Source organism: Danio rerio, chromosome 5 (assembly GCF_052040795.2).
Source record: "Danio rerio strain M-AB ecotype USA chromosome 5, GRCz13ab, whole genome shotgun sequence".
NCBI lineage: Eukaryota > Metazoa > Chordata > Actinopteri > Cypriniformes > Danionidae > Danio > Danio rerio.
Window position 1 is genome coordinate 19316306 of NC_141025.1, and position 12234 is coordinate 19328539.

The 12234-nt window shown below is 37.4% G+C and overlaps 1 protein-coding gene across 2 annotated transcripts in view; it reads right to left on the minus strand.

Moving 5' to 3' along the window:
- si:dkey-215k6.1 overlaps positions 1–12234 on the minus strand; it is a 344938-nt gene that overhangs the window by 16034 nt on the left and 316670 nt on the right. The window lies entirely within an intron of this gene.

Genomic DNA, 12234 nt, shown 5'->3' on the forward strand with positions numbered 1-12234 from the left:
GTCTCCTTGTTTCTCTCGCTGCTCTTTTTAGATCAGGACTTCATCTTTTCTCTCTGTTTTGCCCTCTTTACTCTCTGTGATGATTAATGATGGTCTGTGTCCGCTGGACATTTATGACACTTTGATGGGATGTGTCTGTGTGACGTTGTCATGGTGAACAGAGCACTGTCATTTTCCCGACGGTAAATCACACACACGCGCACACACGAGAGCTCAAGCAGCGTGAAGCAGTCACATCTCACTATTACAGCTCAGGGTCACCATAGGGACACGCTGAAATTTGAAATGAATGTGCATGGTGTGTGTGTGTGTGTGTGTGTGTGTGTAGATCACACTGCTTTTGTGGTTTATTGACCGCTTTTATTTTAAAAGCATGTTCCTCAGTGTACTGTGTTAATAATTATCTCCTAACAATACAAGCAAGAGAGATGAAGAAGTGTAACAAGATAGGCTTGTTTAATTCAAATTCATTAATTCATTTTACTTCAGCTTAGTTTCTATTTCAGAGGTTGCCACAGCAGAACGAACCGCCAATTATTCCAGCATATGTTTTATGCAGTAGATGCCCTTCCAGCTGCAACTGAGTATTGTGAAACAGCCATACACACTCATTCATTCACACTCATACATTATGGCCAGTTTAGCTTATTCAATTGACCTGTACCGCATGTCTTTGGACTCTAGGGGAAACTGAAGCACCCATAGGAAACCCACGCAAACACTGAGTGAGCATGCAAACTCCACACAGAAATGGCAACTGACCCAGTTGGTACTCGAACAAGTGACCTTGCTGTGAGGTGACAGTGCTAGCCACTGAGCCACCATGCCGCCCCTACTTCAACTAGTAGTTTAAAACATTCGTTTATTCATTTTCTTGTCGGCTTAATCCCTTTATTAATCCGGGGTCGCCACAGCGGAATGAAACGCCAACTTATCCAGCAAGTTTTTACACAGCGGATTCCCTTCCAGCCACAACCCATCTCTGGGAAACATCCACTCACACATTCACACACACACACACACACACACACACACACACACACACACACACACACACACTTACACTACAGACAATTTAGCCTACCCAATTCACCTGTACCGCATGTGTTTGGACTGTGGGGAAAACCGGAGCACCCAGAGGAAACCCACGCGAAGGCAGGGAGAACATGCAAACTCCACACAGAAACACCAACTGAGCCGAGGTTCGGACCAGCGACCTTTTTGCTTTAAGGTGACAGCACTACTGCGCCACTGCCTCGCCTGAATAAAATATATATTTTTAAAAAAGTTCAAATACCAGTCTTTTACCAAGTAACCAAGCATTTTATACATGAAAGTTTAGTGATGAGTTTGAATATGAAACATCAAACCGAAAATTTGTATATGTGTCATCAAAGAAATCTTAACACTATGGGCATACTCACACTATGTACAGTTGCCTTCAACCAGGCCAAAGCACTCTTATCCCCCCTCCCGTCTCCCCCGATGGCCCGCACTCACATTACATTCAGGGCATGCTCATGTCATCGATGATGCGCTGTTCAGTAGAGAAGCGCTGTCCCTCAGCACAGCTGAGATTTCTTTAGTTATATTGTTTTAATCGTTTGCAATGCGGTGACACGAAGTCAAATATTTCGCCGAACAGATCCGCCACTTTTGATGCTCATAAGCAATCATAAAGTACTCGTGCTACACTATGTTTCACCCTTTCTCCAGATGACGTCAAACCTTGAATAAAAATGCATATTTCAAAGCACTTCATGAGACCTTTAAATGTACTGCGGTTAGATACTGTACCTAACTGACTGTGCTGATGGTCTATAGTTAACATGGTTCTGGATTCTAAGAATTACGTTCCTTTACTTAAACATTTCAAAGAGTTTTTTTTTTCTTTATATATAGAATTATCAGCTATGGACCAAAGTAATCAGTTTAATATCAATATAAAGTTTAAAAAGTATTTGGAAATACAACAAAAAGTCAAAAACACAAAACCACCTTGTTAAGCACTGCCATTCATTCATTTTCTTTTCGGCTTAGTCCCTTTATAAACCCAGGGTCGCCACAGCGGAATGAACCGCCAACTTATCCAGCACATGTTTTACGCAGCGGATGCACTTCCAGCAACCCATCATTGGGAAGGTTAAGTACTGTCAATGAGGCCAATTTAACATATAAACTTGCAGTTATTGACTACGTTTACACTGACATCAGTAATGGAATTATTTGCCTTAATCTAAATAAGACAATAATATGATTAAGGTGTTTACATGAGTTGCTTTTTGAATGTTTCTTTCATAATCCCGTTTTACACAATATAGCACTATGATGATGATTAACGTCATTGCATCACCATGCTATCCACATTCTCTCTGAACTTTCACTTTCCTTCAGGAACATTTAATGCATGCACCCCATGACAACTGAGATATTGTATGCCAGTATGAACTGCTGGAAGAGTGTTGTTTTAAATGAATTTGATACCGCATGCCATATGGGAAAAAAACCTCTGCGTTTTATGATGCAGGTGTCTGTAGTTCTTCACTGACTCGGTAGGAGCAGAAAATAGTGTCATACAGGCATGTGTGTATGGAATATCCAGACGTTAATTGCACAAATAACATTAATAGTTTAATTAAGGTGTTTACATGTCAGTATTGCACTTCAATAAAGTGGCTAAAATCGCCATAATCAACATGTTTTAATTTGATTTCGGTTTAGTTCAATTATGACTTTAGTAGAATGAAGGTAATCAAAAATTACTGTTTACATGGTGGACTCTTAATCAGAGTATCATCTTAAATGAATTATCTGAGTATTGGTGTCCATGTATACACACACACACACACACACACACACATATATATATATATATATATATATATATATATATATATATATATATATATACACACACACACACACACACACACACACACACACACACACACATATATATATATATTTCTCTATAGCGTACTTGTTTTCCATGGCACTGGGCACTAAGCATGAAATTTAATTTCCATTTGTATCAACTGTAGTCTTTTTCCACATATTTATGATATTAAACCACACTAAACCAAATTAACAGAAGCAAATTATTTGGAAAGAAAAAAAGATAATGTCAAGAGATCAAGAAATACTTGATCTAGGAGGTGGAGAGCGAGAGAGAGAAGAAAAGATGGATTGAATTGCCATTATAAACAGACAGTTAAACAAAGACCCTTTTAAAAGCAAGTTCAACTAAAATGCACTGTGATTCATTCAACACAAGCAATTACAGTGAAAATATGAGTTAAAATGTCATTTCATCAAAGTAAATGCACTGCCTCTCTCTCACACACACACACACACACACACGAGAGAGGATGTAGAACAGATCCCAAGCTGCGCATGTTTTTATATAGGATGTAATGTTCTGCCACACAAAAACACAAGCGTACTTGATAAAAGGCACCCTCGAGTTTGTGTGTGTATGTGTGTGACTCCTGAAAGAGCAATTACCCAGAATCCTCTGCAAGGATGCTACGCTCAATTTCTCTACTTTTTCTCCCATCTCTGTTCTTGCAATTTGCACCTTTTTCAATCCAGCCGTCTTTCTGATCATCTGCAGTGTTGTTCTAAGAGCAGCTGAAATGACTGTGTCAGGGCTGGGGACCGCGAGGCTAATGGCACAGGAAAATGGCAGCTAAAGTGGCATGTGGCCATATCACAACATCAAAAACATGACATTAGAAAACATTCTGGAGGCTCTGACACACCATCGCACTTCTCTGCTGAGGCTGATAAAACAACCCAAGTTTATCCACATTAACAGACATATCTCAGTTTTACATGTATTGAGCCACTGATCCGCATAAGGCAGGGGAATAATTGCTAATCAAATGAAATGGCTACTGTTACATCGCACTGAGATAAATACTCTAATAAATGCTGGGTTATTTCAATCCAATTTTGGGCAAAATATATTCAAAACAACACCTGGGTTAATAACATTTATAATAAAAAAAATTGTACATTATATAAAATCACAAATACAAATTGTAATTGAAATGTACCTCCTGTTTAATCACTCTCAATTGGTTTTAAGCCTTTATCCTGATCTGAACACATTGTCATGCCAATATCCAGTTACAGTCATAGCGCCACCTATTGGCAACAGGAAATTACATATTTTACACTCCAACAAACTCCTCCTACAAATGTTATCATATCAGCACCACATTTAGGTGGTGTTATTCAAAAGCTCCAGCGATGATATATTGTGAAAATCTGGAGTTTTCATACAAAGGTGTGTGTCTGTGGCAGCCTGACAAACCTCAGTGTTTAATTATGGAAAAACAAGCTGTTATAACTTATACTTCCAATGTCCAGTCTGCCCCAAATTCAATACCTTTGATTATAGTATTGTACTGAAGACATCTACATGTTAATATTCATTTACAGCAATAACGCCACTTGCTGACAGAAGAATGAATGATAGAAATAGCTAACTTAGTCAGGTTATATTTATCAGCTTAAATTATTATTGTCCATTGTGCTCTGTCATCCTAAAATTTATTTTCTGTCAGTAATAAAAATACATTTCCCCCCTTTTTAAAGATATACACAGGTTTTAAAAGTAAATGACAAATTATTGTTTTTTTGGGTGAACTATCCCTAAAATATAGTTTTATATTCTGTCATAGACTTTTTTTGCTGCAATGTACTTTCACTCATGTGACTCTTTTCACACAATGGGCCTTTTGTGCTCATATAAATCACCCATGCTTTACGTTTCTGTCTAATATTTTACAACGAGAAAAAAGGAGTGATATGTGAAATGTTGTTAGAAACCTTCAGTACATGTGGTCATCAGACTGCTTCACAAACGAGGGAGAAAATCATTGTCTTAGAAAAATAATTCCACAAATGTCATTTTGCATTATATTGCCATCAAATTCAAAACACACACTCAGGAGATGTGTGGCTTTTGACTTTTGACTTTTCTGTATTGTTCCTGGACTAATTTCATATATTTGTTTGTACATACCTTAAGCATCTATAACTTTTTTTTTTTTCATTTTGAGCATTAAAAACTAAAAATACATGTGAATAACTGTGAATGTACACCAAATTATTCAGCAACTGTTACTGTTTTAGTTTGGGAAGGTCATTTCTGAGAAAGTGCCTCTGACAGTAAGGGAGAGAAGGACACCGAAAACTGCCTTGGTAAACTTTTTGCTGAAATCTCATTTTGCATGCTATGGTCAAGTTATGACATGACTGATTTCATGTGTTTGTATATGGAAAACAAATATTGAACACAGTAAATTTTTTATATTACTTCATGATGTATAATATATACAACAATATAAAACAATATAACAATATAAAAAATTGGCTAGCACAAAATTAAAGGATTTTAAATAATTTAAGCACAGAAATAAAAGATTGATATTACCCAATTTGGTTTGAAATAACCCAGCATATTTGTCTATATACAGATCTGTGAGTAAAGCAAACTTGTATGATTTTTTTCCAGATTCATTTCTTACAAATGTTTAATACAAATATTTACAAGAAAAAGATGTTTTGAATGTTTGTGTGTGCTAAAAAGCTATTAAGATGATAAGTGAACTCCTGTACTCATTTCAGCTGCTTTATCCAGTTTTCTCTCTCCTTTCCTCTAGCCCTCCAGCTGATGCCACATTATTTCATGACTTCGGAACGGACCTGTATAAACACTTCCCTTCGTCAAAGCCAAAGAGCTGAGCCATGGATTTGATGACACTGAAAAATCGATTTAATCTCTGTCTCTATTTTAAAGAGACGGGGAGAGGAGACTGGGCAATGAGAGACACAGAGATGAAGGCCACTGTTTCTTAGTAGAGAAGAGAACTATAAAGAGAAAACTATATCTAAACAAGGAGAGTTACTATAGGACGTAGGGCTACACCATATTGGAAAAATCTGACATTGCGATCATTTATTTTTCTGCGATAAATATTGCAATATCAATACAATTTCAGCAGAAGACTTAAATAGTAATGTTTTAAATGAAATCTTTCATTTAGACTTATTGGTATCATTCTATAGTGAAGTGAATCAAACAAATTGCAAGCAAAGAATAAAAAGATAAAAGTGAAATAAGCAGTGCTTTAGGGTTTCTGTCAAGTAGTCAGAACAGTCAGTCAGATATTTAGGTACTGGAAAAATAGCACTGTACAGTCTTCATTGCTAATCAACCCTAATATCAACCCAACATTGCGGATACTACGATGCGACTAATGCGGATGCACACATTGCGATATCGATGATGAAATATTATATTGTGCAGCCCTAATTGGTGGGTTTCTAACTATTGTATTTAGAGTGTGATATACAAAACTCACACGGACTTCGCCTAGTAACTGTCATGTTCACCAGTGAACAACCACCAGATTTCGCTGGTAAACATTCACACACAAACATTCACACGCATTGAACTACATATCTGCCATGTTATTGACTACAACACCCAGTCATGCCACACACACACACACACAACCGGTTCCAGATCAACACTGATTGCACTCTCACAGCTGAAGCCACTCACACAATGATTGTTTGGACTATTTATACCCCTTTGTTCCACACACATGTTGCCGAGTCTTGTTTATCTGTAAGGTGACATTACAACGCGTTATCCTGGTTTTGTTTTCCCGTGTTTTGATCTTAGCTTTGTTTATCCAGTTCTCCTGTTTAGCCGCCTGCCTTCTGACCCCTTGCCTGTGTTTGACTATGATTCTGGACTGCCTGTATAAATCTGTTTGCACCCGTGTTGACCATCGCTTGCCTGACTTTGAATAAACCTGCATTTGGATCCTACCTTCTGTTGTCAGTGTCACTCCCCGGCGTTACAGTAACAAAGAAAAGTTTTTTTTATTTAAAAAAAAAATACTATAAAAAACAATATAGCTATGGAAATGTTTAGAAACCACAAATCATTGGATTTATTGTTTGCATGGGTTTATGTAAAAAGTGAATTTTTGTTTTATTCTGTGTAGGTCTGATAACATTTCTTTCAAATTTTACATGAACATATTATCATTTAAATCTCTTTTCTAAGATTATTTCTCCAAAAAATGTAAACGCTGGTATCAATTAATACAACATATCTGAAAACACTTTTTATGCAACATAAAAGCTTTAAATGACAGTATTTACATTTCAAATTTACAAGAAATGTAGCTAGTAGTTTAGAGAATAAAACAAAGCCGACATTTTATTCAAAAGTAAAACGGTAAACCCAGAAAACAGTAATTAAACACTGGATCCTATTATACACCTGGTGAAATGTGGCGTCAGGTATAATGCAAGCATTAGTTTTTTTCCACAAGTTTCAGACCAGCACAGGTATCATTTTCAAATCCTGCGCCACGTTGTTTAAATAGCAAATGCAATTGCACCAATTTGTGCTGATCTGAACAGAAGATGTGTTAAGGCACACTGTTGGTGTGTAGCTGTTCTGAGACAACTGAAATAGATTGCACCATTGACCAACTAAAAGCTCCTCTAAAGTCAATGGTGCAGTATTATTATCAGTATTATTATTATTATTATTATCGGTATTATTATTATTAATATTATAATCATTATTATTTTTATTATCATCATCATCAGCATCATCATCATTTTTATTATTATTATTATTAGTAGTAGTAGTAGTAGTAGTATTATTTTTAGTACTATTTAAAAAGCATGTTAGGGATAGGTGGATCCAAAATGTGTACACATTGCTTATTACACACACAGGGATGCTCAGCAGCACACAAAAATCTTAAATATGAGAAATTAAAGGATTCATTTCTTCATTTTCATTTACTTTTCTGGGGCCAGGTCTCGGGGGCAGCAGACTTCTCTCTCCCCAAACACTTCATCCAGCTCTTCATGGGGGGATCCTGAGGTGTTCCCAGGCCAGCCAAAAGACATAGTCCCTCCAGCGTGTCCTGGGTCTTCCCCGAGGCCTCCTCCCGGTAGGACATGCCTGGAACACCTCTCTAGGTATGCATCCAGGAGGCATCCGAAACAGATGCCCGAACCACCTCCGCTGACTTTTCTCAATGTGGAGAAGCAGTGGCTCTACTCCGTGCTCCTTTTGGGAGAGCTCCTCAAAGGAAACTCATTCAGCCACTTGTATTCGAGATCTTGTTCTTTCAGTCATGACCCAAAGCTCATGACCAGAGGTGAGAGTAGGAATGTACCCTGGAGCCAGCCAAATTAAAGGATTAAAATGTAAAAGCCTTCTCTTTTTCTGCTTACAAAGTCCAGATGTAAATAGAAAATGTATTATAGTGCAACCTCAACTCAGACTTAATGGGAATAAGAAATGAGACTGATTGGTTTAGTGCACATTATGCCTAAAACACACCCTTAAGAGAACAACAACACTTTTAGAGCATGCACCAGGTGCGTCGACCATTTTTCCCATCCTTAAAATAGCAAAGTGAATTCTGACATGCCCTTAGTGCACCTGTACCATTGGCCTTAGACCATATGCTTGGTTAAAATGGAGCCTGCTGTGTTGAATCTGTTTTTCATATCACTTGATCTCAACTGCTCTTTTCAGTTTGTCTTTACAAGCAAAAAGTTGCTTTTCCTGTCAGTTTTTTGTTCTTTTCTTTTCCGCCAATCTTTCTGTTGTGTGTCTTCCTCCACTCTCTGCTCATCTCTGGAGTGATAAATCACAGATTATTTGGCTGACAATGCAAAACAGCGCCAGGTGCCGCAATCCACCAATCCCATCATCCGCCCAGCTCGCAAATTACTCGCAAGAATTGGCACTTGCCTCTCTGCCACGGCGAGGAGGGAAAGAGAGAGAGAGATAGAGATTGGTAGGGGGCAAAGAAGAGGTAACAGAGGGAAAGAAAGAAGAAAAGGAAAGAGGGAGACAAAGATGGTGGGCATCAGCTGGAAGCGGTGGAATCAATTTCCTGGGCAGGGAAGAGCAGCTCTGGTTCACTGCTTGCAGAGGAAACGCTCAGGAACAGAGAGCTTTTAAAACAGACAGATGAGCCCACACAGGGATCATCTTCACTTTTACTGCTTTTACAACATGATGCTGGAGATTGCTGAGATCTCGACTTCTGTATGATGAACTGCAGCATAAGATTGCAGCACAGGTTTGAGTGGAGAATAAATTTGATGCAGGGATACAGAGCAAAACACAAATAATATTTCTAACTGAAATATACCTCCCATTTGCTCACCCTCAATTGGTTTCAAACCCATGTCAGTATCTATTTCTGTTAAACACAAAAGAAGATATTTTGAAAAATGTTAGAAATAATTCATTCTTTTTCTTTTCAGCTTATTCCCTTTTTTTTTATCAGGGGTCACCACAGCGCAATGAACCGCCAACTTTTCCAGCATATGTGTTACACAGCGGATGCCTTTCCAGCCGCAACCCAGTACTGGAAAATATCAACACACTCTTGCATTCACATCCACACATACACTATGGCCAAACCAATTCAGCTTATTCAATTCACCTGTACCGCATGTCTTTGGACTGTGGCTCAGTGGTTAGCTCTGTTGCCTAACAGCAGAAAGGTTGCTGGTTCGAATCCCAGATGGGTCAGTTGGCGTTTCTGTGCAGAGTTTGCAAGTTCTCCCCATGTTTGCGTGGGTTTTCTCCGGGTGCTGTTTTCCCCCACAGTCCAAAGACATGTAGTATAGCAAAATTTGATTATCTAAATTGGCCTTAATGTATAAGTGTGTGAGAATGAGAGTGTATAGGTGTTTCACAGTACTTGGTTGCAGCTGGAAGAGCATCCGCGGAGTAAAACATTACAATTAAAAATTGTCAGGCCGATAATTCCCATAATTCTGATAAGTGGTCCAAACTGGCTGTCAACAAATGTTGATTTGTACATCTGTGTACCCATTCACGCAGATCTGCCGATGCACGTTAACGCGCGCCGCGGCCACATGGACACGAGTAAATCAAACATTTTTTAAATCGTGTTCTTTTAGACAGGTAATGTTCTGTTTTAAAACTTTTTTAGTCTTGCAAAGCTGAAGTAGATTGTGTTGTTTTGAATGGGTTATATGCACAGAAGTGTTGTTCAACCAATGAAATCTTTCGGCAAATGATGTGACTATTTTCAGTTTTATAATGTACTGTACCTTTTACAGCATCGATAATGTAGATTTTTATTTAGTTTAACAACAAAACATCAGTAAATAGCGCTATTCTGCCTACCCTGCTTTATTGAGGTGACCCTGGATTTATATTCATATTGGTTCATTTTTTAACATTGACAACCTGTGATGCGCTACCTATATTGTTTACCATGCTATACTCTGAATATTTGGTCTGAAATAGCCTGTAAGTATGGCTTAGTAATATGTGTAATTTCTGCACATCACCGGCCAACCACTAAGCAGTAGTTACTTTAGGACAAATCACGTGAGAGAGTGAGTCCAGCAATCCTTGCATGCATGTAATATTGCACATTATGACAAGTTTTGCTTGCTAACTACACAACTAAAATGTGCTAGATTTAATACAGTTTTTTTATTCTGAATTGTAGTATAATAAAGTACTATACAGTTTTCTAACTCGCGAATGACATGATTTAGTGGCTTGTCTGTCATCTTCAATGCATGTTCGCAATTTTAGGAAACGTGGCTTTAGACAGCAGGGGAGGGATTGTATTTGAAAGATATTATGCTAACTGGTTAGCATTTAGGCAGATCACCTACTGCACATTTAATCAATCATTTCATTTATTAAAAAAGAAAAAAATATATATAAATTACTTTAGCCGTTTGTTAAAACTAGAAATTTTGTTTGAGATTGTTCAGTTTGATTTCATAAAACATTATTATTATTATTATTATTATTATTATTATTATTATTTTTATTTTTTAAAAATATAAATCATGCAGGTATGAAAAATGATGAGGGTGAATAAATAATGACCTGTTCCAGGAAGAATTTGATTGCAAATTTAATGAACCCAATGAACTGAAGAATTCACAATTCACTAATACCTGTTGATTGCAGGTTCTAGTAGAAACATTTGGTGGATGGTGAATAATCATGCACGGAAACTCTCTGAATCTTAAGGATAGCTTCACACTTTTGAACTCTGCTTCGCCTCTCTCTCTCTCTTACTCTACCTATTAATCTTTCTCCGTCTCCATGTTCCTCTGTGACACTCTGATCATTTGCAGAGCTTTTAAGTCCCACGTCATGAATGCAAGGCGACAGGCAACGATGAGCACTATGATCCATCACAAAAAAAATCAAATTACGCTAAAGCGAAGTACTTTGAGGAGGAACATAGGGAGAGAGAGGAGGTCTAATATCTGAAATCGTACTCCGCAGATGTGCATTTTGAGAAATCACCTAAAGGGGAAGATTGACAGATGAAGTTTTAAACTCATAATGTACGTTTAACAGTGCCAAATTCCCCCACAAGGCACTATGGGAGTCTCTAACCGCAGGCAGTGTCACATTTAGATCCTGGAATCTGAATTTATCGCCTTCTGCAGTGGAAATGCTCTAAATTCAAATTCAATTACGGCATAAATTCTTTGGAAGTAAGGCAAGCTGGGAGGAGTGAGTAGCTGCAACTTTATATCAGTGTTTATGTGAGTCCAAACTAGTTCAGAGACCGAGTTGTTCTCAGCGTTAATCTAGGTCGTGGCTGTGGGTTTGGTTTATTGGTATGGACGTTTTTAAATCAGTTAGTCTGCACAGATATAAAGATACACATGCATACAGAAAAATTTCTATTCTCTGATGTTTGTTAAACGTTTTCTGTGCATATATATTTGTTAATTAAAATTTCTGTTAAAAAAAAAACATTAAATGCCAATGCACCATGTACAAATGTTGTGGCTAGTAAGATTATTTTATTGAAAAAAAATTTATATTCCTCCTAGTTTATCATAATTTTTTTTGTGTGATTTTTTTGCAATAAAAATGACAGATTTTGTGGTGGTAATTCCCAGAAATTTGCAGACAATTTTGCAATTAAAAATATTATAAATATCTTATTTACCCTATTAGGTAGTCTACTATGTTAAGTGTGCAATCTGACACAATGACACAAATCATAAAAATAATGCTTCTTTATTTGGCTCTCTTGTCAAGATCTATCACAGATCTAAAACGGTGGGGATTAAGCCAAAGGAAGATTGTAGAATTTTTATCCACTATCTTACTTTCTCTCAGATTTCACTCCTTAGAGCATCTAACAT